Genomic DNA, 25779 nt, shown 5'->3' with positions numbered 1-25779 from the left:
TCTTTTAGCCCAGCACTGACCCTGAAAAGTCATTCTAAGCGTACTTACCAGTAACTTGTATTTCCTGCCATAGGCTAACATTGACTGGTTTCACTTGGAAATTCTTCTAAGTGTGGAGTTTTGGAACTTACAAATATTCCTCTAAAATCAGCCGAACTACGAATTCCTATTTACTCTCCTGTTATTAGGAGAGAACCCAGTGCTGCATCTTTTAGCCCAGCACTGACCCTGAAAAGTAATTCTAAGCATACTTACCAGTAACTTGTATTTCCTTCTATAGGAATCCATTGTGTGGTTTTCAGCAGAAAAGTTTCTAAGTGTGGAGTTTTGGAACTTACAAATACTCCTCTAAAATTAGCCGCACTACGAATTCCGATTTACTCACCTGTTATCAGAAGAGATCCCAGTGCTGCATCTTTTAGCCCAGCACTGACCCTGAAAAGTAATTCTAAGTGTACTTATCAGTAACTTGTATTTCCTGCCATAGGAATCCATTGTGTGGTTTTCAGCAGAAAAGTATGAAAGTGTGGAGTTTTGGAATTTACAAATATTCCTCTAAAATCTGCCGAACTACGAATTCCGATTTACTCACCTGTTATCAGGAGAGATCCCAGTGCTGCATCTTTTAGCCCAGCACTGACCCTGTAAAGTAATTCTAAGTGTACTTACCAGTAACTTGTATTTCCTTCCTTAGGGATCCATTGGATGGTTTTCAGCAGAAAAGTATCTAAGTGTGGAGTTTTGGAACTTACAAATATTCCTCTAAAATCAGCCGAACTACGAATTCCGATTTACTCACCTGTTATCAGGAGAGAACACAGTGCTGCATCTTTTAGCCCAGAACTGACCCTGAAAAGTAATTCTAAGCGTACTTACCAGTAACTTGTATTTCCTTCCATAGGGATCCATTGTGTGGTTTTCAGCAGAAAAGTATCAAAGTGTGGAGTTTTGGAACTTACAAATATTCCTCTAAAATCAGCTGAACTACGAATTCCGATTTACTCACCTGTTATCAGGAGAGACCCCAGTGCTGCATCTTTTAGCCCAGCACTGACCCTGAAAAGTAATTCTAAGCATACTTACCAGTAACTTGTATTTCCTTCCATAGGAATCCATTATGTGGTTTTCAGCAGAAAAGTTTCTAAGTGTGGTGTTTTGGAACTTACAAATATTCCTCTAAAATCAGCCGAACTACGAATTCCGATTTACTCACCTGTTATCAGGAGAGACCCCAGTGCTGCATCTTTTAGCGCAGCACTGACCCTGAAAAGTAATTCTAAGCATACTTACCAGTAACTTGTATTTCCTTCCATAGGAATCCATTATGTGGTTTTCAGCAGAAAAGTTTCTAAGTGTGGTGTTTTGGAACTTACAAATATTCCTCTAAAATCAGCCGAACGACGAATTCCAATTTACTCACCTGTTATCAGGAGAGAACCCAGTGCTGCATCTTGTAGCCCAGCACTGACCCTGAAAAGTAATTCTAAGCGTACTTACCAGTAGCTTGTGTTTCCTTCCATAGGAATCCATTCTGTGGTTTTCAGCAGTAAAGTTTCTAAGTGTGATGTTTTGGAACTTACAAATATTCCTCTAAAATCAGCCGAACTACGAATTCCGATTTACTCACCTGTTATCAGGGGAGAACCCAGTGCTGAATCTTTAAGGCCAGTACTGATCCTGAAAAGTAATTCTAACCGTACTTGCCAGTAACTTGAATTTCCTTCCATAGGCTAACATTGACTGGTTTCACTTGGAAATTCTTCTAAGTGTGGAGTTTTGGAACTTTCAAATATTCCTCTAAAATCAGCCGAACTACGAATTCCGATTTACTCACCTGTTATCAGGAGAGACCTCAGTGCTGAATCTTTAAGGCCAGTACTGATCTTGAAAAGTAATTCTAACCGTACTTACCAGTAACTTGTATTTCCTTCCATAGGCTAACATTGACTGGTTTCCCTTGGAAATTATTCTAAGTGTGGAGTTTTGGAACTTTAAAATATTCCTCTAAAATCAGCTGAACTACGAATTCCGATTTACTTACATGTTATCAGGAGAGATCCCAGTGCTGCATCTTTTAGCTCAGCACTGACCATGAAAAGTAATTCTAAGCGTACTTACCAGTAACTTGTATTTCCTTCCATAGGAATCCATTGTGTGGTTTTCAGCAGAAAAGTTTCTAAGTGTGGAGTTTTGGAACTTACAAATATTCCTCTAAAATCAGCCGAACTACGAATTCCGATTTACTCACCTGTTATCGGGAGAGAACCCAGTGCTGCATCTTTTAGCCCTGCACTGACCCTGAAAAGTCATTCTAAGCGTACTTACCAGTAACTTGTATTTCCTGCCATAGGCTAACATTGACTGGTTTCACTTGGAAATTCTTCTAAGTGTGGAGTTTTGGAACTTTAAAATATTCCTCTAAAATCAGCTGAACTACGAATTCCGATTTACTTACATGTTATCAGGAGAGATCCCAGTGCTGCATCTTTTAGCCCAGCACTGACCATGAAAAGTAATTCTAAGCGTACTTACCAGTAACTTGTATTTCCTTCTATAGGAATCCATTGTGTGGTTTTCAGCAGAAAAGTTTCTGAGTGTGGAGTTTTGGAACTTACAAATATTCCTCTGAAATCAGCCGAACTACGAATTCCGATTTACTCACCTGTTATCGAGAGAGAACCCAGTGCTGCATCTTTTAGCACAGCACTGACCCTGAAAAGTAGTTTGAAGCGTACTTACCAGTAACTTGTATTTCCTGCCATAGGCTAACATTGACTGGTTTCACTTGGAAATTCTTCTAAGTGTGGAGTTTTGGAACTTTAAAATATTCCTCTAAAATCCATAGGAATCCATTGTGTGGTTTTCAGCAGAAAAGTATCAACGTGTGGAGTTTTGTAACTTACAAATATTCCTCTAAAATCAGCCGAACTACGAATTTTGATTTACTCACCTGTTGACAGGAGAGATCCCAGAGCTGCATCTTTTAGCCCAGCACTGACCATGAAAAGTAATTCTAAGCGTACTTACCAGTAACTTGTATTTCCTTCCATAGGAATCCATTGTGTGGTTTTCAGCAGAAAAGTTTCTAAGTGTGGAGTTTTGGAACTTACAAATATTCCTCTAAAATCAGCCGAACTACGAATTCCGATTTACTCACCTGTTATCGGGAGAGAACCCAGTGCTGCATCTTTTAGCCCAGCACTGACCCTGAAAAGTCATTCTAAGCGTACTTACCAGTAACTTGTATTTCCTGCCATAGGCTAACATTGACTGGTTTCACTTGGAAATTCTTCTAAGTGTGGAGTTTTGGAACTTACAAATATTCCTCTAAAATCAGCCGAACTACGAATTCCTATTTACTCTCCTGTTATTAGGAGAGAACCCAGTGCTGCATCTTTTAGCCCAGCACTGACCCTGAAAAGTAATTCTAAGCATACTTACCAGTAACTTGTATTTCCTTCTATAGGAATCCATTGTGTGGTTTTCAGCAGAAAAGTTTCTAAGTGTGGAGTTTTGGAACTTACAAATACTCCTCTAAAATTAGCCGCACTACGAATTCCGATTTACTCACCTGTTATCAGAAGAGATCCCAGTGCTGCATCTTTTAGCCCAGCACTGACCCTGAAAAGTAATTCTAAGTGTACTTATCAGTAACTTGTATTTCCTGCCATAGGAATCCATTGTGTGGTTTTCAGCAGAAAAGTATGAAAGTGTGGAGTTTTGGAATTTACAAATATTCCTCTAAAATCTGCCGAACTACGAATTCCGATTTACTCACCTGTTATCAGGAGAGATCCCAGTGCTGCATCTTTTAGCCCAGCACTGACCCTGTAAAGTAATTCTAAGTGTACTTACCAGTAACTTGTATTTCCTTCCTTAGGGATCCATTGGATGGTTTTCAGCAGAAAAGTATCTAAGTGTGGAGTTTTGGAACTTACAAATATTCCTCTAAAATCAGCCGAACTACGAATTCCGATTTACTCACCTGTTATCAGGAGAGAACACAGTGCTGCATCTTTTAGCCCAGAACTGACCCTGAAAAGTAATTCTAAGCGTACTTACCAGTAACTTGTATTTCCTTCCATAGGGATCCATTGTGTGGTTTTCAGCAGAAAAGTATCAAAGTGTGGAGTTTTGGAACTTACAAATATTCCTCTAAAATCAGCTGAACTACGAATTCCGATTTACTCACCTGTTATCAGGAGAGACCCCAGTGCTGCATCTTTTAGCCCAGCACTGACCCTGAAAAGTAATTCTAAGCATACTTACCAGTAACTTGTATTTCCTTCCATAGGAATCCATTATGTGGTTTTCAGCAGAAAAGTTTCTAAGTGTGGTGTTTTGGAACTTACAAATATTCCTCTAAAATCAGCCGAACTACGAATTCCGATTTACTCACCTGTTATCAGGAGAGACCCCAGTGCTGCATCTTTTAGCGCAGCACTGACCCTGAAAAGTAATTCTAAGCATACTTACCAGTAACTTGTATTTCCTTCCATAGGAATCCATTATGTGGTTTTCAGCAGAAAAGTTTCTAAGTGTGGTGTTTTGGAACTTACAAATATTCCTCTAAAATCAGCCGAACGACGAATTCCAATTTACTCACCTGTTATCAGGAGAGAACCCAGTGCTGCATCTTGTAGCCCAGCACTGACCCTGAAAAGTAATTCTAAGCGTACTTACCAGTAGCTTGTGTTTCCTTCCATAGGAATCCATTCTGTGGTTTTCAGCAGTAAAGTTTCTAAGTGTGATGTTTTGGAACTTACAAATATTCCTCTAAAATCAGCCGAACTACGAATTCCGATTTACTCACCTGTTATCAGGGGAGAACCCAGTGCTGAATCTTTAAGGCCAGTACTGATCCTGAAAAGTAATTCTAACCGTACTTGCCAGTAACTTGAATTTCCTTCCATAGGCTAACATTGACTGGTTTCACTTGGAAATTCTTCTAAGTGTGGAGTTTTGGAACTTTCAAATATTCCTCTAAAATCAGCCGAACTACGAATTCCGATTTACTCACCTGTTATCAGGAGAGACCTCAGTGCTGAATCTTTAAGGCCAGTACTGATCTTGAAAAGTAATTCTAACCGTACTTACCAGTAACTTGTATTTCCTTCCATAGGCTAACATTGACTGGTTTCCCTTGGAAATTATTCTAAGTGTGGAGTTTTGGAACTTTAAAATATTCCTCTAAAATCAGCTGAACTACGAATTCCGATTTACTTACATGTTATCAGGAGAGATCCCAGTGCTGCATCTTTTAGCTCAGCACTGACCATGAAAAGTAATTCTAAGCGTACTTACCAGTAACTTGTATTTCCTTCCATAGGAATCCATTGTGTGGTTTTCAGCAGAAAAGTTTCTAAGTGTGGAGTTTTGGAACTTACAAATATTCCTCTAAAATCAGCCGAACTACGAATTCCGATTTACTCACCTGTTATCGGGAGAGAACCCAGTGCTGCATCTTTTAGCCCTGCACTGACCCTGAAAAGTCATTCTAAGCGTACTTACCAGTAACTTGTATTTCCTGCCATAGGCTAACATTGACTGGTTTCACTTGGAAATTCTTCTAAGTGTGGAGTTTTGGAACTTTAAAATATTCCTCTAAAATCAGCTGAACTACGAATTCCGATTTACTTACATGTTATCAGGAGAGATCCCAGTGCTGCATCTTTTAGCCCAGCACTGACCATGAAAAGTAATTCTAAGCGTACTTACCAGTAACTTGTATTTCCTTCCATAGGAATCCATTGTGTGGTTTTCAGCAGAAAAGTTTCTAAGTGTGGAGTTTTGGAACTTACAAATATTCCTCTAAAATCAGCCGAACTACGAATTCCGATTTACTCACATGTTATTAGGAGAGGACTCAGTGCTGCATCTTTTAGCCCAGCACTGACCCTGAAAAGTAATTCTAAGCGTACTTGCCAGTAACTTGTATTTCCTTCCATAGGAATCCATTGTGTGGTTATCAGCAGAAAAGTTTCTAAGTGTGGAGTTTTGGAACTTACAAATATTCCTCTAAAATCAGCCGAACTACAAATTCCGATTTACTCACCTGTTATCAGGAGACAACCAAGTGCTGCATCTTTTAGCCCAGCACTGACCCTGAAAAGTAATTCGAAGCGTACTTACCAGTAACTTGTATTTCCTTCAATAGGAATCCATTGTGTGGTTTTCAGCAGAAAAGTATCTAAGTGTGGAGTTTTGGAACTTACAAATATTCCTCTAAAATCAGCCGAACTACGACTTCCGATTTACTCACCTGTTATCAGGAGAGACCCCAGTGCTGCATCTTTTAGCCCAGCACTGACCCTGAAAAGTAATTATACGCGTACTTACCAGTAACTTGTATTTCCTGCCATAGAAATCCATTGTGTGGTTTTCAGCAGAAAATTTTCTAAGTGTGGAGTTTTGGAACTTACAAATATTCCTCTAAAATCAGCCGAACTACGAATTCCTATTTACTCTCCTGTTATTAGGAGAGAACCCAGTGCTGCATCTTTTAGCCCAGCACTGACCCTGAAAAGTAATTCTAAGCATACTTACCAGTAACTTGTATTTCCTTCTATAGGAATCCATTGTGTGGTTATTAGCAGAAAAGTTTCTAACTGTGGAGTTTTGGAACTTACAAATATTCCTCTGAAATCAGCCGAACTACGAATTCCAATTTACTCACCTGTTATCGAGAGAGAACCCAGTGCTGCATCTTTTAGCACAGCACTGACCCTGAAAAGTAGTTCGAAGCGTACTTACCAGTAACTTATATTTCCTTCCATTGATATCCATTGTGGGGTTTTTAGCAGAAAAGTATCTAAGTGTGGAGTTTTGGAATTTCCAAATATTCCTCTAAAATCAGCCGAACTACGAATTCCGATTTACTCACCTGTTATCAGGAGAGATCCCAGTGCTGCATCTTTTAGCCCAGCACTGACCCTGTAAAGTAATTCTAAGCGTACTTACCAGTAACTTGTATTTCCTTCCTTAGGGATCCATTGTGTGGTTTTCAGCAGAAAAGTATCTAAGTGTGGAGTTTTGGAACTTACAAATATTCCTCTAAAATCAGCCGAACTACGAATTCCGATTTACTCACTGTGTTATCAGGAGAGAACACAGTGCTGCATCTTTTAGCCCAGAACTGACCCTGAAAAGTAATTCTAAGCGTACTTACCAGTAACTTGTATTTCCTTCCATAGGGATCCATTGTGTGGTTTTCAGCAGAAAAGTATCAAAGTGTGGAGTTTTGGAACTTACAAATATTCCTCTAAAATCAGCTGAACTACGAATTCCGATTTACTCACCTGTTATCAGGAGAGACCCCAGTGCTGCATCTTTTAGCCCAGCACTGACCCTGAAAAGTAATTCTAAGCATACTTACCAGTAACTTGTATTTCCTTCCATAGGAATCCATTATGTGGTTTTCAGCAGAAAAGTTTCTAAGTGTGGTGTTTTGGAACTTACAAATATTCCTCTAAAATCAGCCGAACTACGAATTCCGAATTACTCACCTGTTATCAGGAGAGACCCCAGTGCTGCATCTTTTAGCGCAGCACTGACCCTGAAAAGTAATTCTAAGCATACTTACCAGTAACTTGTATTTCCTTCCATAGGAATCCATTATGTGGTTTTCAGCAGAAAAGTTTCTAAGTGTGGTGTTTTGGAACTTACAAATATTCCTCTAAAATCCATAGGAATCCATTGTGTGGTTTTCAGCAGAAAAGTATCAACGTGTGGAGTTTTGTAACTTACAAATATTCCTCTAAAATCAGCCGAACTACGAATTTTGATTTACTCACCTGTTGACAGGAGAGATCCCAGTGCTGCATCTTTTAGCCCAGCACTGACCATGAAAAGTAATTCTAAGCGTACTTACCAGTAACTTGTATTTCCTTCCATAGGAATCCATTGTGTGGTTTTCAGCAGAAAAGTTTCTAAGTGTGGAGTTTTGGAACTTACAAATATTCCTCTAAAATCAGCCGAACTACGAATTCCGATTTACTCACCTGTTATCGGGAGAGAACCCAGTGCTGCATCTTTTAGCCCAGCACTGACCCTGAAAAGTCATTCTAAGCGTACTTACCAGTAACTTGTATTTCCTGCCATAGGCTAACATTGACTGGTTTCACTTGGAAATTCTTCTAAGTGTGGAGTTTTGGAACTTACAAATATTCCTCTAAAATCAGCCGAACTACGAATTCCTATTTACTCTCCTGTTATTAGGAGAGAACCCAGTGCTGCATCTTTTAGCCCAGCACTGACCCTGAAAAGTAATTCTAAGCATACTTACCAGTAACTTGTATTTCCTTCTATAGGAATCCATTGTGTGGTTTTCAGCAGAAAAGTTTCTAAGTGTGGAGTTTTGGAACTTACAAATACTCCTCTAAAATTAGCCGCACTACGAATTCCGATTTACTCACCTGTTATCAGAAGAGATCCCAGTGCTGCATCTTTTAGCCCAGCACTGACCCTGAAAAGTAATTCTAAGTGTACTTATCAGTAACTTGTATTTCCTGCCATAGGAATCCATTGTGTGGTTTTCAGCAGAAAAGTATGAAAGTGAGGAGTTTTGGAATTTACAAATATTCCTCTAAAATCAGCCGAACTACGAATTCCGATTTACTCACCTGTTATCAGGAGAGATCCCAGTGCTGCATCTTTTAGCCCAGCACTGACCCTGTAAAGTAATTCTAAGCGTACTTACCAGTAACTTGTATTTCCTTCCTTAGGGATCCATTGGATGGTTTTCAGCAGAAAAGTATCTAAGTGTGGAGTTTTGGAACTTACAAATATTCCTCTAAAATCAGCCGAACTACGAATTCCGATTTACTCACCTGTTATCAGGAGAGAACACAGTGCTGCATCTTTTAGCCCAGAACTGACCCTGAAAAGTAATTCTAAGCGTACTTACCAGTAACTTGTATTTCCTTCTATAGGAATCCATTGTGTGGTTATTAGCAGAAAAGTTTCTAACTGTGGAGTTTTGGAACTTACAAATATTCCTCTGAAATCAGCCGAACTACGAATTCCGATTTACTCACCTGTTATCAGGAGAGAACACAGTGCTGCATCTTTTAGCCCAGAACTGACCCTGAAAAGTAATTCTAAGCGTACTTACCAGTAACTTGTATTTCCTTCCATAGGGATCCATTGTGTGGTTTTCAGCAGAAAAGTATCAAAGCGTGGAGTTTTGGAACTTACAAATATTCCTCTAAAATCAGCTGAACTACGAATTCCGATTTACTCACCTGTTATCAGGAGAGACCCCAGTGCTGCATCTTTTAGCCCAGCACTGACCCTGAAAAGTAATTCTAAGCATACTTACCAGTAACTTGTATTTCCTTCCATAGGAATCCATTATGTGGTTTTCAGCAGAAAAGTTTCTAAGTGTGGTGTTTTGGAACTTACAAATATTCCTCTAAAATCAGCCGAACTACGAATTCCGATTTACTCACCTGTTATCAGGAGAGACCCCAGTGCTGCATCTTTTAGCGCAGCACTGACCCTGAAAAGTAATTATACGGGTACTTACCAGTAACGTGTATTTCCTTCCATAGAAATCCATTGTGTGGTTTTCAGCAGAAAATTTTCTAAGTGTGGAGTTTTGGAACTTACAAATATTCCTCTGAAATCAGCCGAACTACGAATTCCGATTTACTCACCTGTTATCGAGAGAGAACCCAGTGCTGCATCTTTTAGCACAGCACTGACCCTGAAAAGTAGTTCGAAGCGTACTTACCAGTAACTTATATTTCCTTCCATTGATATCCATTGTGTGGTTTTTAGCAGAAAAGTATCTAAGTGTGGAGTTTTGGAACTTACAAATATTCCTCTAAAATCAGCCGAACTACGAATTCCGATTTACTCACCTGTTATCAGGAGAGAACCCCGTGCTGCATCTTTTAGCACAGCACTGACCCTGAAAAGTAGTTCGAAGCGTACTTACCAGTAACTTATATTTCCTTCCATTGATATCCATTGTGTGGTTTTTAGCAGAAAAGTATCTAAGTGTGGAGTTTTGGAACTTACAAATATTCCTCTAAAATCAGCCGAACTACGAATTCCGATTTACTCACCTGTTATCAGGAGAGAACACAGTGCTTCATCTTTTAGCCCAGAACTGACCCTGAAAAGTAATTCTAAGCGTACTTACCAGTAACTTGTATTTCCTTCCATAGGGATCCATTGAGTGGTTTTCAGCAGAAAAGTATCAAAGTGTGGAGTTTTGGAACTTACAAATATTCCTCTAAAATCAGCTGAACTACGAATTCCGATTTACTCACCTGTTATCAGGAGAGACCCCAGTGCTGCATCTTTTAGCCCAGCACTGACCCTGAAAAGTAATTCTAAGCATACTTACCAGTAACTTGTATTTCCTTCCATAGGAATCCATTATGTGGTTTTCAGCAGAAAAGTTTCTAAGTGTGGTGTTTTGGAACTTACAAATATTCCTCTAAAATCAGCCGAACTACGAATTCCGATTTACTCACCTGTTATCAGGGGAGAACCCAGTGCTGAATCTTTAAGGCCAGTACTGATCCTGAAAAGTAATTCTCACCGTACTTGCCAGTAACTTGAATTTCCTTCCATAGGCTAAGATTGACCGGTTTCACTTGGTAATTCTTCTAAGTGTGGAGTTTTGGAACTTACAAATATTCCTCTAAAATCAGCCGAACTACGAATTCCGATTTACTCACCTGTTATCAGGAGAGAACTCAGTGCTGCATCTTTTAGCCCAGCACTGACCCTGAAAATTAATTCTAAGCGTACTTACCAGTAACTTGTATTGCCTTCCATAGGAATTCATTGTGTGGTTTTCAGCAGAAAAGTATCAACGTGTGGAGTTTTGTAACTTACAAATATTCCTCTAAAATCAACCAAACTACGAATTCTGATTTACTCACCTGTTATCAGGAGAGATCCCAGTGCTGCATCTTTTAGCCCAGCAATGACCATGAAAAGTAATTCTAAGCGTACTTACCAGTAACTTGTATTTCCTTCCATAGGAATCCATTGTGTGGTTTTCAGCAGAAAAGTTTCTAAGTGTGGAGTTTTGGAACTTACAAATATTCCTCTAAAATCAGCCGAACTACGAATTCCGATTTACTCACCTGTTATCAGGAGAGAACACAGTGCTGCATCTTTTAGCCCAGAACTGACCATGAAAAGTAATTCTAAGCGTACTTACCAGTAACTTGTATTTCCTTCCATAGGGATCCATTGTGTGGTTTTCAGCAGAAAAGTATCAAAGTGTGGAGTTTTGGAACTTACAAATATTCCTCTAAAATCAGCTGAACTACGAATACCGATTTATTCACCTGTTATCAGGAGAGATCCCAGTGCTACATCTTTTAGCCCAGCACTGACCCTGAAAAACAATTCTACGTGTACTTACCAGTAACTTGTATTTCCTTACATAGGAATCCATTGTGTGGTTTTCAGCAGAGAAGTTTCGAAGTGTGGAGTTTTGGTACTTACAAATATTCCTCTAAAATAAGCCAAACTACGAATTCCAATTTACACACATGTCATCAGGAGAGAACTCAGTGCTGCATCTTTTAGCCCAGCACTGACCCTGAAAAGTAATTCTAAGCGTACTTACCAGTAACTTGTATTTCCTTCCATAGGAATCCATTGTGTGGTTTTCAGCAGAAAAGTTTCTAAGTGTGGAGTTTTGGAACTTACTAATATTCCTCTAAAATCAGCCGAACTACGAATTCCGATTTACTCACCTGTTATCAGGAGAGACCCCAGTGCTGCATCTTTTAGCCCAGCACTGACCCTGAAAAGTAATTCTAAGCGTACTTACCAGTAACTTGTATTTCCTTCCATAGGAATCTATTCTGTGATTTTCAGCAGAAAAGTTTCTAAGTGTGGAGTTTTGGAACTTACTAATATTCCTCTAAAATCAGCCGAACTACGAATTCCGATTTACTCACCTGTTATCAGGAGAGAACTCAGTGCTGAATCTTTAAGGCCAGTACTGATCCTGAAAAGTAATTCTAACCGTACTAACCAGTAACTTGAATTTCCTTCCATAGGCTAACATTGACTGGTTTCACTTGGAAATTCTTCTACGTGTGGAGTTTTGGAACTTACAAATATTCCTCTAAAATCAGCCAAACTACGAATTCCAATTTACTCACCTGTTATCAGGAGAGAACCCAGTGCTGCATCTTTTAGCCCAGCACTGACCCTGAAAAGTCATTCTAAGCGTACTTACCAGTAACTTGTATTTCCTGCCATAGGCTAACATTGATTGGTTTCACTTGGAAATTCTTCTAAGTGTGGAGTTTTGGAACTTTAAAATATTCCTCTAAAACCACCGAAGAACGAATTCCGATTTACTCACATGTTATCAGGAGAGAACTCAGTGCTGCATCTTTTAGCCCAGCACTGACCCTGAAAAGTAATTCTAAGCGTACTTGCCAGTAACTTGTATTTCGTTCCATAGGAATCCATTGTGTGGTTATCAGCAGAAAAGTATCTAAGTGTGGAGTTTTGGAACTTACAAATATTCCTCTAAAATCAGCCGAACTACGAATTCCGATTTACTCACCTGTTATCAGGAGAGACCCCAGTGCTGCATCTTTTAGCCCAGCACTGACCCTGAAAAGTAATTCTAAGCATACTTACCAGTAACTTGTATTTCCTTCCATAGGAATCCATTATGTGGTTTTCAGCAGAAAAGTTTCTAAGTGTGGTGTTTTGGAACTTACAAATATTCCTCTAAAATCAGCCGAACTACGAATTCCGATTTACTCACCTGTTATAAGGAGAGAACCCAGTGCTGCATCTTTTAGCCCAGCACTGACCCTAAAAAGTAATTCTAAGCGTACTTACCAGTAGCTTGTGTTTCCTTCCATAGGAATCCATTCTGTGGTTTTCAGCAGTAAAGTTTCTAAGTGTGATGTTTTGGAACTTACAAATATTCCTCTAAAATCAGCCGAACTACGAATTCCGATTTACTCACCTGTTATCAGGAGAGACCTCAGTGCTGAATCTTTAAGGCCAGTACTGATCTTGAAAAGTAATTCTAACCGTACTTAACAGTAACTTGTATTTCCTTCCATAGGCTAACATTGACTGGTTTCCCTTGGAAATTCTTCTAAGTGTGGAGTTTTGGAACTTTAAAATATTCCTCTAAAATCAGCTGAACTACGAATTCCGATTTACTCACATGTTATCAGGAGAGAACACAGTGCTGCATCTTTTAGCCCAGCACTGACCCTGAAAAGTAATTCTACGCGTACTTACCAGTAACTTGTATTTCCTTCCATAGAAATCCATTGTGTGGTTTTCAGCAGAAAATTTTCTAAGTGTGGAGTTTTGGAACTTACAAATATTCCTCTAAAATCAGCCGAACTATGAATTCCTATTTACTCTCCTGTTATTAGGAGAGAACCCAGTGCTGCATCTTTTAGCCCAGCACTGACCCTGAAAAACAATTCTACGTGTACTTACCAGTAACTTGTATTTCCTTACATAGGAATCCATTGTGTGGTTTTCAGCAGAAAAGTTTCTAAGTGTGGAGTTTTGGAACTTACAAATACTCCTATAAAATTAGCCGAACTACGAATTCCGATTTACTCACCTGTTATCAGGAGAGATCCCAGTGCTGCATCTTTTAGCCCAGCACTGACCCTGAAAAGTAATTCTAAGCATACTTACCAGTAACTTGTATTTCCTTCCATAGGAATCCATTATGTGGTTTTCAGCAGAAAAGTTTTGAAGTGTGGAGTTTTGGAACTTACAAATATTCCTCTAAAATGAGCCGAACTACGAATTCCGATTTACTCACCTGTTATCGAGAGAGAACCCAGTGCTGCATCTTTTAGCACAGCACTGACCCTGAAAAGTAGTTCGAAGCATACTTACCAGTAACTTATATTTCCTTCCATTGGAATCCATTGTGTGGTTTTCAGCAGAAAAGTATCTAAGTGTGGAGTTTTTGAACTTACAAATATTCCTCTAAAATCAGCCGAACTACGAATTCCGATTTACTCACCTGTTATCAGGAGAGATCCCAGTGCTGCATCCTTTAGCCCAGCACTGACCCTGTCAAGTAATTCTAAGCGTACTTACCAGTAACTTGTATTTCCTTCCTTAGGGATCCATTTTGTGGTTTTCAGCAGAAAAGTATCTAAGTGTGGAGTTTTGGAACTTACAAATATTCCTCTAAAATCAGCCGAACTACGAATTCCAATTTACTCACCTGTTATCAGGGGAGAACCCACTGCTGAATCTATAAGGCCAGTACTGATCCTGAAAAGTAATTCTAACCGTTATTACTAGCAACTTGAATTTCCTTCCATAGGCTAAGATTGACTGGTTTCACTTGGTAATTCTTCTAAGTGTGGAGTTTTGGAACTTACAAATATTCCTCTAAAATCAGCCGAACTACGAATTCCGATTTACTCACCTGTTATCAGGAGACAACCCAGTGCTGCATCTTTTAGCCCAGCACTGACCCTGAAAAGTAATTCTAAGTGTACTTACCAGTAACTTGTATTTCCTTCCATAGGAATCCATTGTATGGTTTTCAGCAGAAAAGTATCTAAGTGTGGAGTTTTGGAACTTACAAATATTCCTCTAAAATCAGCCAAACTAAGAATTCCGATTTACTCACCTGTTATCAGGAGAGATCCCAGTGCTGCATCTTTTAGCCCAGCACTGACCCTGAAAAGTAATTCGAAGCGTACTTACCAGTAACTTGTATTTCCTTCCATAGGAATCCATTGTGTGGTTTTCAGCAGAAAAGTATCCAAGTGTGGAATTTTGGAACTTACAAATATTCCTCTAAAATCAGCCGAACTACGAATTCCGATTTACTCACCTGTTATCAGGAGAGAACTCAGTGCTGAATATTTAAGGCCAGTACTGATCCTGAAAAGTCATTCTAAGCGTACTTACCAGTAACTTGTATTTCCTGCCATAGGCTAACATTGACTGGTTTCACTTGAAAATTCTTCTAAGTGTGGAGTTTTGGAACTTTAAAATATTCCTCTAAAACCACCAAACTACGAATTCCGATTTACTCACATGTTATCAGGAGATAACTCAGTGCTGCATCTTTTAGCCCAGCACTTACCCTGAAAAGTAATTCTAAGCGTACTTCCCAGTAACTTGTATTTCCTTCCATAGGAATCCATTGTGTGGTTATCAGCAGAAAAGTATCTAAGTGTGGAGTTTTGGAACTTACAAATATTCCTCTAAAATCAGCCGAACTACGAATTCCGATTTACTCACCTGTTATCAGGAGAGACCCCAGTGCTGCATCTTTTAGCCCAGCACTGACCCTGAAAAGTAATTCTAAGCATACTTACCAGTAACTTGTATTTCCTTCCATAGGAATCCATTATGTGGTTTTCAGCAGAAAAGTTTCTAAGTGTGGTGTTTTGGAACTTACAAATATTCCTCTAAAATCAGCCGAACTACGAATTCTGATTTACTCACCTGTTATCAGGAGAGACCCCAGTCCTGCATCTTTTAGCCCAGCACTGACCCTGAAAAGTAATTCTAAGCATACTTACCAGTAATTTGTATTTCCTTCCATAGGAATCCATTATGTGGTTTTCAGCAGAGTAGTTTCGAAGTGTGGAGTTTTGGTACTTACAAATATTCCTCTAAAATAAGGCAAACTACGAATTCCAATTTACACACATGTCATCAGGAGAGAACTCAGTGCTGCATCTTTTAGCCCAGCACTGACCCTGAAAAGTAATTCTAAGCGTACTTACCAGTAACTTGTATTTCCTTCCATAGGAATCCATTGTGTGGTTTTCAGCAGAAAAGTTTCTAAGTGTGGAGTTTTGGAACTTACATATATTCCTCTAAAATCAGCCGAATTACGAATTCCGATTTACTCTCCTGTTATCAGGAGAGAACCCAGTGCTGCATCTTTTAGCCCAGCACTGACCCTGAAAAGTAATTCTAAGCGTACTTACAAGTAACTTGTATTTCCTGCCATAGGCTAACATTGACTGGTTTCACTTGGAAATTCTTCTAAGTGTGGAGTTTTGGAACTTTAAAATATTCCTCTAAAATCACCGAACTACGAATTCCGATTTACTCACATGTTATCAGGAGAGAACTCAGTGCTGCATCTTTTAGCCCAGCACTGACCCTGAAAAGTAATTCTAAGCGTACTTGCCAGTAACATGTATTTCCTTCCATAGGAATCCATTGTGTGGTTATCAGCAGAAAAGTTTCTAAGTGTGGAGTTTTGGAACTTACAAATATTCCTCTAAAATCAGCCGAACTACGAATTCCGATTTACTCACCTGTTATCAGGAAACAACCAAGTGCTGCATCTTTTAGCCCAGCACTGACCCTGAAAATTAATTCGAAGCGTACTTACCAGTAACTTGTATTTCCTTCCATAGGAATCCATTGTGTGGTTTTCAGCAGAAAAGTATCTAAGTGTGGAGTTTTGGAACTTACAAATATTCCTCTAAAATCAGCCAAACTACGAATTCCGATTTACTCACCTGTTATCAGGAGAGACCCCAGTGCTGCATCTTTTAGCCCAGCACTGACCCTGAAAAGTAATTCTAAGCGTACTTCCCAGTAACTTGTATTTCCTTCCATAGGAATCCATTCTGTGGTTTTCAGCAGAAAAGTTTCTAAGTGTGGAGTTTTGGAACTTACAAATATTCCTCTAAAATCAGCCGAACTACGAATTCCGTTTTACTCACCTGTTATCAGGAGAGAACCCAGTGCTGCATCTTTTAGCCCAGCACTGACCCTGAAAGGTAATTCTAAGCGTATTTACCAGTAACTTGTATTTCCTTCCATAGGAATCCATTGTGTGGTTTTCAGCAGAAAAGTATCTAAGTGTGGAGTTTTGGAACTTACAAATATTCCTCTAAAATCAGCCAAACAACGAATTCCGATTTACTCACCTGTTATCAGGAGAGACCCCAGTGCTGCATCTTTTAGCCCAGCACTGACCCTGAAAAGTAATTCTAAGCGTACTTACCAGTAACTTGTATTTCCTTCCATAGTAATCCATTCTGTGATTTTCAGCAGAAAAGTTTCTAAGTGTGGAGTTTTGGAACTTACTAATATTCCTCTAAAATCAGTCGAACTACGAATTCTGATTTACTCACCTGTTATCAGGAGAGAACTCAGTGATGAATATTTAAGGCCAGTACTGATCCTGAAAAGTAATCCTAACCGTACTTTCCAGTAACTTGAATTTCCTTCCATAGGCTAACATTGACTGGTTTCACTTGGAAATTCTTCTACGTGTGGAGTTTTGAAACTTACAAATATTCCTCTAAAATCAGCCGAAATACGAATTCCGATTTCCACACCTGTTATCAGGAGACAACCCAGTGCTGCATCTTTTAGCCCAGCACTGATCCTGAAAAGTAATTCTAAGCATACTTACCAGTTACTTCTATTTCCTTCCATAGGAATCCATTGTGTGGTTTTCAGCAGAAAAGTATCTAAGTGTGGAGTTTTGGAACTTACAAATATTCCTCTAAAATCCGCCAAACTACGAATTCCGATTTACTCACCTGTTATCAGGAGAGACCCCAGTGCTGCATCTTTTAGCCCAGCACTGACCCTGAAAAGTAATTCTAAGCGTACTTACCAGTAACTTGTATTTCCTTCCATAGTAATCCATTGTGTGGTTTTCAGCAGAAAAGTATCTAAGTGTGGAGTTTTGGAACTTACAAATATTCCTCTAAAATCAGCCGAACTACGAATTCCGATTTACTCACCTGTTATCAGGAGAGACCTCAGTGCTGAATCTTTAAGGCCAATGCTGATCCTGAAAAGTAATTCTAACCGTACTTACCAGTAACTTGTATTTCCTTCCATAGGCTAACATTGACTGGTTTCACTTGGAAATTCTTCTAAGTGTGGAGTTTTGGAACATTAAAATATTACTCTAAAATCAGCCGTACTACGAATTCCGATTTACTCTCCTGTATCAGGAGAGATCCCAGTGCTGCATCTTTTAGCCCAGCACTGACCCTGAAAAGTAATTCTAAGCGTATTTACCAGTAACTTGTATTTCCTTCCATAGCAATCCATTGTGTGGTTTTCAGCAGAAAAGTTTCTAAGTGTGGAGTTTTGGAACTTATATATATTCCTCTAAAATCAGCCGAATTACGAATTCCGATTTACTCTCCTGTTATGAGGAGAGAACCCAGTGCTGCATCTTTTAGCCCAGCACTGACCCTGAAAAGTAATTCTAAGCGTACTTACCAGTAACTTGTATTTCCTGCCATAGGCTAACATTGACTGGTTTCACTTGGAAATTCTTCTAAGTGTGGAGTTTTGGAACTTTAAAATATTCCTCTAAAATCACCGAACTACGAATTCCGATTTACTCACATGTTATCAGGAGAGAACTCAGTGCTGCATCTTTTAGCCCAGCACTGACCCTGAAAAGTAATTCTAAGCGTACTTGCCAGTAACTTGTTTTTCCTTCCATAGGAATCCATTGTGTGGTTATCAGCAGAAAAGTTTCTAAGTGTGGAGTTTTGGAACTTACAAATATTCCTCTAAAATCAGCCGAACTACGAATTCCGATTTACTCACCTGTTATCAGGAAACACCCAAGTGCTGCATCTTTTAGCCCAGCACTGACCCTGAAAAGTAATTCGAAGCGTACTTACCAGTAACTTGTATTTCCTTCCATAGGAATCCATTGTGTGGTTTTCAGCAGAAAAGTATCTAAGTGTGGAGTTTTGGAACTTACAAATATTCCTCTAAAATCAGCCAAACTACGAATTCCAAATTTAATCACCTGTTATCAGGAGAGACCCCAGTGCTGCATCTTTTAGCCCAGCACTGACCCTGAAAAGTAATTCTAAGCGTACTTACCAGTAACTTGTATTTCCTTCCATAGGAATCCATTCTGTGGTTTTCAGCAGAAAAGTATCAAAGTGTGGAGTTTTGGAACTTACAAATATTCCTCTAAAATCAGCCGAACTACGAATTTCGATTTACTCACCTGTTATCAGGAGAGACCTCAGTGCTGAATCTTTAAGGCCAGTACTGATCCTGAAAAGTAATTCTAACCGTACTTACCAGTAACTTGAATTTCCTTCCATAGGCTAACATTGACTGGTTTTACTTGGAAATTCTTCTAAGTGTGGAGTTTTGGAATTTACAAATATTCCTCTAAAATCAGACGAACTACGAATTCCAATGTACTCACCTGTTATCAGGGGAGAACCCACTGCTGAATCTTTAAGGCCAGTACTGATCCTATAAAGTAATTCTAACCGTTCTTAACAGTAACTTGAATTTCCTTCCATAGGCTAACATTGACTGGTTTCACTTGGAAATTCTTCTACGTGTGGAGTTTTGAAACTTACAAATATTCCTCTAAAATCAGCCGAAATACGAATTCCAATTTACACACCTGTTATCAGGAGACAACCCAGTGCTGCATCTTTTAGCCCAGCACTGACCCAGAAAAGTAATTCTAAGCATACTTACCAATAACTTGTATTTCCTTTCATAGAAATCCACTGTGTGGTTTACAGTAGAAAAGTATCTAAGTGTGGAGTTTTGGAACTTACAAATATTCCTCTAAAATCAGCCGAACTACGAATTCCGATTGACTCACCTGTTATCAGGAGAGACCCCAGTGCTGCATCTTTTAGCCCAGCACTGACCCTGAAAAGTAATTCTAAGCGTACTTACCAGTAACTTGTATTTCCTTCCATAGGAATCCATTCTGTGGTTTTCAGCAGAAAAGTTTCTAAGTGTGGAGTTTTGGAACTTACAAATATTCCTCTAAAATCAGCCGAACTACGAATTCCATTTTACTCACCTGTTATCAGGAGAGAACCCAGTGCTGCATCTTTTAGCCCAGCACTGACCCTGAAAGGTAATTCTAAGCCTACTTACCAGTAACTTGTATTTCCTTCCATAGGAATCCATTGTGTGGTTTTCAGCAGAAAAGTATCTAAGTGTGGAGTTTTGGAACTTACAAATATTCCTCTAAAATCAGCCAAACTACGAATTCCGATTTACTCACCTGTTATCAGGAGAGACCCCAGTGCTGCATCTTTTAGCCCAGCACTGACCCTGAAAAGTAATTCTAAGCGTACTTACCAGTAACTTGTATTTCCTTCCATAGGAATCCATTCTGTGGTTTTCAGCAGAAAAGTTTCTAAGTGTGGAGTTTTGGAACTTACTAATATTCCTCTAAAATCAGCCGAACTACGAATTCCGATTTACTCACCTGTTATCAGGAGAGAACTCAGTGCTGAATCTTTAAGGCCAATACTGATCCTGAAAAGTAATTCTAACCGTACTTACCAGTAACTTGAATTTCCTTCCATAGGCTAACATTGACTGGTTTCACTTGGAAATTCTTCTAAGTGTGGAGTTTTGGGACTTACAAATATTCCTCTAAAATTAGCCGAACTACAAATTCCAATTTACTCACCTGTTATCAGGGGAGAACCCACTGCTGAATCTTTAAGACCAGTACTGATCCTGAAAAGTAATTCTAACCGTTCTTACCAGTAACTTGAATTTCCTTCCATAGGCTAACATTGACTGGTTTCACTTGGAAATTCTTCTACGTGTGGAGTTTTGAAACTTACAAATATTCCTCTAAAATCAGCCGAAATACGAATTCCGATTTACACACCTGTTATCAGGAGACAACCCAGTGCTGCATCTTTTAGCCCAGCACTGACCCTGTAAAGTAATTCTAAGCATACTTACCAGTAACTTGTATTTCCTTCCATAGGAATCCACTGTGTGGTTTTCAGTAGAAAAGTATCTAAGTGTGGAGTTTTGGAACTTACAAATATTCCTCTAAAATCAGCCGAACTACGAATTCCGATTTACTCATCTGTTATCAGGAAACAACCAAGTGCTGCATCTTTTAGCCCAGCACTGACCCTGAAAAGTAATTCGAAGCGTACTTACCAGTAACTTGTATTTCCTTCCATAGGAATCCATTGTGTGGTTTTCAGCAGAAAAGTTTCTAAGTGTGGATTTTTTGAACTTACAAATATTCCTCTAAAATAAGCCGAACTAGGAATTACGATTTACTCACCTGTTATCAGGAGAGAACTCAGTGCTGCATCTTTTAGCCCAGCACTGACCCTGAAAATTAATTTTAAGCGTACTTACCAGTAACTTGTATTTCCTTCCATAGGAATCCATTGTGTGGTTTTCAGCTGAAAAGTATCAAAGTGTGGAGTTTTGGAACTTACAAATATTCCTCTAAAATCAGCCAAACTACGAATTCCGATTTACTCACCTGTTATCAGGAGAGAACTCAGTGCTGCATCTTTTAGCCCAGCACTGACCATGAAAAGTAATTCTAAGGGTACTTACCAGTGACTTGTATTTCCTTCCATAGGAATCCATTGTGTGGTTTTCAGCAGAAAAGTTTCTAAGTGTGGAGTTTTGGAACTTACAAATATTCCTCTAAAATCAGCCGAACTACGAATTCCGATTTACTCACCTGTTATCAGGAGAGAACCCAGTGCTGCATCTTTTAGCCCAGCACTGACCCTGAAAAGTCATTCTAAGCATACTTACCAGTAACTTGTATTTCCTTCTATAGGCTAACATTGACTGGTTTCACTTGGAAATTCTTCTAAGTGTGGAGTTTTGGAACTTTAAAATATTCCTCTAAAATCACCGAACTACGAATTCCGATTTACTCACATGTTCTCAGGAGACAACCAAGTGCTGCATTTTTTAGCCCAGCACTGACCCTGAAAAGTAATTCGAAGCGTACTTACCACTAACTTGTATTTCCTTCCATAGGAATCCATTGTGTGGTTTTCAGCAGAAAAGTATCTAAGTGTGGAGTTTTGGAACTTACAAATATTCCTCTAAAATCAGCCGAACTACGAATTCCGATTTACTCACCTGTTATCAGGAGAGAACCCAGTGCTGCATCTTTTAGCCCAGCACTGACCCTGAAAAGTAATTCTAAGCGTACTTACAAGTAACTTGTATTTCCTGCCATAGGCTTACATTGACTGGTTTCACTTGGAAATTCTTCTAAGTGTGGAGTTTTGGAACTTTAAAATATTCCTCTAAAATCACCGAACTACGAATTTCCGATTTACTCACATGTTATCAGCAGAGAACTCAGTGCTGCATCTTTTAGCCCAGCACTGACCTGAAAAGTATTTCTAAGCGTACTTGCCAGTAACTTGTATTTCCTTCCATAGGAATCCATTGTGTGGTTATCAGCAGAAAAGTTTCTAAGTGTGGAGTTTTGGAACTTACAAATATTCCTCTAAAATCAGCAAAACTACGAATTCCGATTTACTCACCTGTTATCAGGAAACAACCAAGTGCTGCATCTTTTAGCCCAGCACTGACCCTGAAAAGTAATTCGAAGCGTACTTACCAGTAACTTGTATTTCCTTCCATAGGAATCCATTGTGTGGTTTTCAGCAGACAAGTATCTAAGTGTGGAGTTTTGGAACTTACAAATATTCCTCTAAAATCAGCCAAACTACGAATTCCGATTTACTCACCTGTTATCAGGAGAGACCCCAGTGCTGCATCTTTTAGCCCAGCACTGACCCTGAAAATTAATTCTAAGCGTACTTACCAGTAACTTGTATTTCCTTCCATAGGAATCCATTCTGTGGTTTTCAGCAGAAAAGTTTCTAAGTGTGGAGTTTTGGAACATACAAATATTCCTCTAAAATCAGCCGAACTACGAATTCCGTTTTACTCACCTGTTATCAGGAGAGAACCCAGTGCTGCATCTTTTAGCCCAGCACTGACCCTGAAAGGTAATTCTAAGCCTACTTACCAGTAACTTGTATTTCCTTCCATAGGAATCCATTGTGTGGTTTTCAGCAGAAAAGTATCTAAGTGTGGAGTTTTGGAACTTACAAATATTCCTCTAAAATCAGCCAAACTACGAATTCCGATTTACTCACCTGTTATCAGGAGAGACCCCAGTGCTGCATCTTTTAGCCCAGCACTGACCCTGAAAAGTAATTCTAAGCGTACTTACCAGTAACTTGTATTTCCTTCCATAGGAATCCATTCTGTGGTTTTCAGCAGAAAAGTTTCTAAGTGTGGAGTTTTGGAACTTACTAATATTCCTCTAAAATCAGCCGAACTACGAATTCCGATTTACTCACCTGTTATCAGGAGAGAACTCAGTGCTGAATCTTTAAGGCCAATACTGATCCTGAAAAGTAATTCTAACCGTACTTACCAGTAACTTGAATTTCCTTCCATAGGCTAACATTGACTGGTTTCACTTGGAAATTCTTCTAAGTGTGGAGTTTTGGAACTTACAAATATTCCTCTAAAATTAGCCGAACTACAAATTCCAATTTACTCACCTGTTATCAGGGGAGAACCCACTGCTGAATCTTTAAGACCAGTACTGATCCTGAAAAGTAATTCTAACCGTTCTTACCAGTAACTTGAATTTCCTTCCATAGGCTAACATTGACTGGTTTCACTTGGAAATTCTTCTACGTGTGGAGTTTTGAAACTTACAAATATTCCTCTAAAATCAGCCGAAATACGAATTCCGATTTACACACCTGTTATCAGGAGACAACCCAGTGCTGCATCTTTTAGCCCAGCACTGACCCTGTAAAGTAATTCTAAGCATACTTACCAGTAACTTGTATTTCCTTCCATAGGAATCCACTGTGTGGTTTTCAGTAGAAAAGTATCTAAGTGTGGAGTTTTGGAACTTACAAATATTCCTCTAAAATCAGCCGAACTACGAATTCCGATTTACTCATCTGTTATCAGGAAACAACCAAGTGCTGCATCTTTTAGCCCAGCACTGACCCTGAAAAGTAATTCGAAGCGTACTTACCAGTAACTTGTATTTCCTTCCATAGGAATCCATTGTGTGGTTTTCAGCAGAAAAGTTTCTAAGTGTGGATTTTTTGAACTTACAAATATTCCTCTAAAATAAGCCGAACTAGGAATTACGATTTACTCACCTGTTATCAGGAGAGAACTCAGTGCTGCATCTTTTAGCCCAGCACTGACCCTGAAAATTAATTTTAAGCGTACTTACCAGTAACTTGTATTTCCTTCCATAGGAATCCATTGTGTGGTTTTCAGCTGAAAAGTATCAAAGTGTGGAGTTTTGGAACTTACAAATATTCCTCTAAAATCAGCCAAACTACGAATTCCGATTTACTCACCTGTTATCAGGAGAGAACTCAGTGCTGCATCTTTTAGCCCAGCACTGACCATGAAAAGTAATTCTAAGGGTACTTACCAGTGACTTGTATTTCCTTCCATAGGAATCCATTGTGTGGTTTTCAGCAGAAAAGTTTCTAAGTGTGGAGTTTTGGAACTTACAAATATTCCTCTAAAATCAGCCGAACTACGAATTCCGATTTACTCACCTGTTATCAGGAGAGAACCCAGTGCTGCATCTTTTAGCCCAGCACTGACCCTGAAAAGTCATTCTAAGCGTACTTACCAGTAACTTGTATTTCCTTCTATAGGCTAACATTGACTGGTTTCACTTGGAAATTCTTCTAAGTGTGGAGTTTTGGAACTTTAAAATATTCCTCTAAAATCACCGAACTACGAATTCCGATTTACTCACATGTTCTCAGGAGACAACCAAGTGCTGCATTTTTTAGCCCAGCACTGACCCTGAAAAGTAATTCGAAGCGTACTTACCACTAACTTGTATTTCCTTCCATAGGAATCCATTGTGTGGTTTTCAGCAGAAAAGTATCTAAGTGTGGAGTTTTGGAACTTACAAATATTCCTCTAAAATCAGCCGAACTACGAATTCCGATTTACTCACCTGTTATCAGGAGAGAACCCAGTGCTGCATCTTTTAGCCCAGCACTGACCCTGAAAAGTAATTCTAAGCGTACTTACAAGTAACTTGTATTTCCTGCCATAGGCTTACATTGACTGGTTTCACTTGGAAATTCTTCTAAGTGTGGAGTTTTGGAACTTTAAAATATTCCTCTAAAATCACCGAACTACGAATTTCCGATTTACTCACATGTTATCAGCAGAGAACTCAGTGCTGCATCTTTTAGCCCAGCACTGACCTGAAAAGTATTTCTAAGCGTACTTGCCAGTAACTTGTATTTCCTTCCATAGGAATCCATTGTGTGGTTATCAGCAGAAAAGTTTCTAAGTGTGGAGTTTTGGAACTTACAAATATTCCTCTAAAATCAGCAAAACTACGAATTCCGATTTACTCACCTGTTATCAGGAAACAACCAAGTGCTGCATCTTTTAGCCCAGCACTGACCCTGAAAAGTAATTCGAAGCGTACTTACCAGTAACTTGTATTTCCTTCCATAGGAATCCATTGTGTGGTTTTCAGCAGACAAGTATCTAAGTGTGGAGTTTTGGAACTTACAAATATTCCTCTAAAATCAGCCAAACTACGAATTCCGATTTACTCACCTGTTATCAGGAGAGACCCCAGTGCTGCATCTTTTAGCCCAGCACTGACCCTGAAAATTAATTCTAAGCGTACTTACCAGTAACTTGTATTTCCTTCCATAGGAATCCATTCTGTGGTTTTCAGCAGAAAAGTTTCTAAGTGTGGAGTTTTGGAACATACAAATATTCCTCTAAAATCAGCCGAACTACGAATTCCGTTTTACTCACCTGTTATCAGGAGAGAACCCAGTGCTGCATCTTTTAGCCCAGCACTGACCCTGAAAGGTAATTCTAAGCGTACTTACCAGTAACTTGTATTTCCTTCCATAGGAATCCATGGAGTGGTTTTCTGCAGAAAAGTTTCTAAGTGTGGAGTTTTGGAACTTACTAATATTCCTCTAAAATCAGCCGAACTACGAA

Source organism: Triturus cristatus, chromosome 1_1 (genome assembly GCF_964204655.1).
Source record: "Triturus cristatus chromosome 1_1, aTriCri1.1, whole genome shotgun sequence".
Taxonomy (NCBI): domain Eukaryota; kingdom Metazoa; phylum Chordata; class Amphibia; order Caudata; family Salamandridae; genus Triturus; species Triturus cristatus.
The sequence above is the reverse complement of the archived record's forward strand: the minus strand, read 5'-3'. Positions refer to the sequence as shown.